The 5000-nt window shown below is 38.5% G+C and overlaps 1 protein-coding gene across 11 annotated transcripts in view; it reads left to right on the top strand.

The window, feature by feature from the left end:
- Positions 1 to 5000, top strand: part of LOC137977414 (adenosine receptor A2a-like) — a 24126-nt gene that overhangs the window by 16380 nt on the left and 2746 nt on the right. Inside the window, exon 1 of one of the 11 annotated variants that reach the window (XM_068824684.1) lies at positions 1802 to 2020. The exons of 8 other annotated variants lie outside the window; for them this stretch is intronic. The gene's annotated coding sequence lies outside the window, so the exon portion shown is untranslated. Of the gene's footprint in view, positions 1 to 1801; positions 2021 to 2559; positions 2578 to 3828; positions 4084 to 5000 lie in introns of those variants that run through there. 2 more of the 11 variants (XM_068824676.1, XM_068824666.1) reach the window with 2 other exon arrangements.

The raw sequence follows: 5000 nt of genomic DNA, 5'->3' as shown, positions 1-5000 counted from the left end.
TCGTATACACACATCAAATCATCAATGCTGTTTTCCTGTCCATAATGCATCTAATTTACCTTTTTGAATATGACCTTTGCTTTTTTTTTGGCCAAGTTTAGTTGAATGCTTTCAGTGCCTTGTAGGCTAGGGCCGATTGTAATGACGAATTAGTCTAGGTATAGCTCTCATCTGCTTGTTTAGCACGGTTACGTTGCGTCTACTAGTATGTGACGTTATTTCAATAATGTTCCTTTTTGCTATAACAGCCTTGTACAGAGTTTTTTTACCTCAAGCGTGATGTAGGTTACCAATGCTGTTTCAAACTTAAGCTAAAGCTCATTAATTTTTGAAAATTTCTGGGAACGTCCGGCAAACCTCCATGTTGATTGGTGTGTGTCTTAATGGGGTCGAGATGTTTCGCGCTCTTGCCGTAAGAAATCCCGGTCTGGAAACTGAAAATGTACTTTGATCGATAACAAAAATAGCATCAAACTGTTGCACATTTTTTGTAAGGAACGTCTAATTGCAATATGAGCCTGAAAAGTATTCACAATGTCTTCAAAGTGTATCTGGCGTAAGCCTTACTTTGATTTTAGAAATCTAATTAAAAGAAAAACGAGTTGGCCTTGCCTTCGATTTCTGCGGTAAAGTCGAATTTGGCGCTCCGCCAAAGAGTTGAAGTTTTGCTCTTAACCGAATTGACGACAAAGCGTTCTAATGGAGAAGCAAAAGAAGAGCCTCCGAAACGATGATTTTGCTTCCATTGGCTGGAATGTCGTGGAATGTTGAATTTGTTTCACGAAACCATACATATGTGCCACCAAACTGTGTCACTAAATCAGACATGGGAGTACAAGATTTCCCGTTACGTGAAGTTCGACGGCAGAAGGAGTTACGTACGTTTTTTTTTTCCGAATTTGTACAATTTTTTTTTTTACTCCAGACTCTTAAAGTACAGCAGGGCCGTAGCCAGAAAAAAAATATATGACTGAGGCAATGTCCATGTTTAAATTCTCTTCCTAGGTATTTTAGGTGTTTATGAGTATTACATTTTAAAGACGACACTATAATCACGCTTTATTTAAAAACAAATCACTAAAAATGACTTAGGCAAGTGCCTAGGTTTGCCTCATACTGGCTACGGCCAAGTACAGCTCTGTTCTCGGCGAACAAAAACGCCATTCCAATGTAAGCGTCAAGACATGCAGTATGGGTGATCAGCCGATGGGTGTCGTATGGTCATAATTGTAGCCAAGGAGCATAACTTTCCTTTTTTTTCTTTTCAAAAGGAACTGCTAAAACATGATAATAAGGGTTTTGTGAATCGTAATCAGTCGATTTAACAGGGCTACCGGAATTATTGACCGAGCGCGACGGCAGTACTGGGGAATATTGACCCGAGGTCTCGCCAATACAAAAACGACCGAGGACCAATATTCCCTAGCACGGTCTCGTGCGAGCCAGGTTGGTAAGTTGTGTGTGTTCAGTATTATATGACGTCGTTTCTTTCAGCGATCGGACACTTCTCCGCTTGGTGAATGTTTGTAATCTTCGTCTTCCAGCAGAGAACGTTGAACTGTTCCATGCTAGCAGAGATCTCTTTTCCATTAGACGGAAAAGAGACCTCTGCCATGGGTCGAAACTCGTTGAGTTGAGCATGTGCGGCGGTTACTTAGCGACCGAATCCTCAGGTGATACTTGATGTTGTGTGGGCTCACTTAACAACAGCGGAATTACTGTAAAGGAATCTGCGGGACACAGCCAATTTCGTACCCAGAGTCCTCGGGCTTTTTGGTCAGCAGGTGAGAGCCCGGAGAGACTCTGGGATAATGGACTCCATTTTCCTAGAAAACGTGTGTTCCGGTCTTATTGCGCATACTTGAGTTTAAACGGGAACAGAAAACAGAAAACAGTAGAAATGTCGGGTTGAAAGTGTTCGAGAGCAAAAATTTTAGCCTTACACATCATAAAAGAGACTGGAGAAATGATCATTGACTTGCTGTCAGAGCGAGTGAAGATGCAACTTCTGACGCTTTCAGTAAGTATATTTTTAGTGTTTCATCGTGCATTCCATCGTGCAAGCAACACAATGGACAAATTTTTGTGGAAACGACACGTCACCAATGTCCTCTTCTACTACAATTTTATGTTTCCATAATTATGAATGGCTTCGACAAAACCCTCTTCCACGGATTTCTCCCCAAAGGGACTGATGTAATATTTTCCCACGGTCCTTTTGCAACAGCAACAGAAATCAGTTATTTGCAGCTTGGGAAAATTCCCCTGCCCTTCCCCGTCGTTTTTTATTTCTATTTTTGTGATTTACATATTTTTGAGGTAAAAAAAACAAACAGCACTGAAACTTGATTCTCCCTCCAAATTCTGGGGTTTCCGCATTACTATCGACTTCCTGTCGGACTGCCATTGTCATGCAAGCGACCAATCCAAAAATAGCAAGTCCATTATCTCAGAGTCTCTCTGGGCGCTCCAAGTTCAAGTTGGATCAAAGCGAATTTCGATCCATGGTCGAAGGTTTCTTTCCCGTTCAACACAAAAAAGAGAGAAAAAGACCTCTGCTAGCAGGGAAGTTCAACGGTAACCTTTTACATGTAAAACTAAATTTCGCTTGCTATATAATAATTATTGTACTGTTGGGATAGAAAAATTAAATTTCTCATGTTAAATTTTTGTGCTCCGCACAACATGAATTTCCCAGGAGAAAGAATAATACGGAAACGGACCGTTTTCAAGGTCATGTACGTACTGTAAATTCCCGACCGAAAACTAGGCAACCAGAGTGCGCCATCTTAGCCTGAGAATTGCTTGTCATATAGTGTTATTAGCGACCTTCGGATTGGAGTAGAAGAACGACAACCAGTACGAGTTGTCTGTTCACGCACATTACGTTTTAAAGAACGAAATTTTGCAAAATGCTCGGAAATTAGACCTCGTACTCGTTCCCACTTGCCAAGGTTTAAAACCTCTCTCTTTCCTTCTTTCTGTACTACCCAAAAAATCAATATAGTACTTGGCAGCATTAATATAGAATCAGAGTGAAACAACTAATAATTCAAAAAAGCGTTCCAATTTGTAATTGACAGGCTACTTCTGAAAGTAGGAAAAAATGATTTTGCAATCGAGATGCATGGTTTTTATGCATGATTTACAAAATGCTAACCACGATTTATATTTCCTTTTAAAAAATGGCGCATTGTCGGTGTTCTTTTACAGTTCCAATGGACCAGTGAAAGGTGAAACCCCAAAGTACAAACTCAATAATAAATGTCATCTTATTGTCTAACATGCGGAAAAAATAAATGTTGCGTGGGATAGCTCATTCCCTTTAACGCGTAATAACTTCAAGAACTTAGTTAGTTTGTAAAGCTATCAGTGGCAGGATATTAAAGGTGAACACAGCTATCCTTTCAAAAGACTGTGAATTCATTTTCTATATGCCCATGGTAGACGAGATCGGCTAATTGTTAACATTGTTACCTTTGCATTTAGAAAGGAAATAACTGGCGAATAATCTAATCGCCAAAGCCAATTCTTCCCATCGAATCTCTAAGGCTTTGCCTCTTTCGTACTCGGCGCTAATTTTTGTTCTGCCATTATGGCAAAAATGTGAATTAAATAATCATAAAGACAGTTTTTTAAACTCTTGACAAACGAATATCGCACCGTCTTTAAACTAGGATTAATTTTGCATGCTTTGATGTTTGATGAAACTTTCCATAAAAAAAAATAGATAACTCGACGTTTACATAGGAGATTCCAAACAATACTTATTCGTTTTTGCATTACAAAGGCAAGAGAATTCCTCAAAAAAACTTGAGAAATCTTAGTAGAAACGCTCAGAGGTAACTAAGCGAAAACAGAACAGCTATAATGGCAATTATTCCAACTGACGTTAACTCACTTACACATTAAGCCTGTATTTTCACCGAGCCAAAGGATATCTTATAACCAAGTGGTCTCACAAATCAAGCAAAATATCGATGCATCACCAAAAAATGACTAAGGTGTTTCAATTTAAAGGAACATCGTAATTGCGAGTTACATGTACCGGCAGTAAAGTTTGGTGTTAGCCGATAAGTTCAGGTAAGTTTTTTTTTTCAGTAGACCCGGGTCTCTACAATTTTAGATCAATATTTCGTATAGTCAGTTACTTAAAAATGGTTGTTCGAACATGCGATCGATCATTTTACATTCAACTACTCAACAGAATGCAGGACCATTGTCATTTAGCAGAGCACTTAAACTCGCAAAAGCTTCTAGATCTGACTCTTTCTCAAAAATAGGTACCACAAATGAAACGAGGCTTAAATTAATCAATGATGTTCTTTCAATAGTTTGCTTCGATCGAAACTGAGTTTAGTAGAATCCGGCTTAGAACGCTTCCCGACCGACTAAAACTTCTGATTAAAGAGATCGTATTTTTTTTCCTCCGGGATTCGCATTAGAATGATTTCAAAGGCTTTAGAGGTCTCTGAGCGTGCATTGAAACATCAAAAACGTCATCGAAATAGTTAATATGTTCCCGCTAGTTGGCCGCAAAAAAAGCAATAAACGTTTACACAGACAGTCGAGTAATCGGCTGTCTTGGCTGCAGACTGAACATTACTCGTGATGATAGAACATTCGATTGTGTTCCAGCTTTTTTGAGTGAGAAGATGCAGTAGTTAATTATTGAAGATGTCTTGTCAAAAAGACATTTTAATTTTCCTTATGTCTTTGTTAATAGAAGTGCAATTTGAATGGATGGTCACCACAAAAAATGGTACCTTTGATTTCCTTGTCCAATTTCTTTAAAGCTTTTGGGTACGTGCTATTCTATAACAAACCTAAGAAAAAATATTTTTGCATTAGCTTTAGATAAAGAGTATTTCTGTATATAAATGATCATGTGATCTAAATTCGTATTTATATTCATTTTTCAAGAAGTTCCCATATTAAATATTGATTCACCTGAATTCTTTTGAGCGATTGTCGGTCCATCAGAATAGTCCCCATTATCA

Source organism: Montipora foliosa, chromosome 1, assembly GCF_036669935.1.
Source record: "Montipora foliosa isolate CH-2021 chromosome 1, ASM3666993v2, whole genome shotgun sequence".
NCBI classification, from domain to species: domain Eukaryota; kingdom Metazoa; phylum Cnidaria; class Anthozoa; order Scleractinia; family Acroporidae; genus Montipora; species Montipora foliosa.
This window is presented reverse-complemented; position numbering and strand designations above follow the sequence as displayed.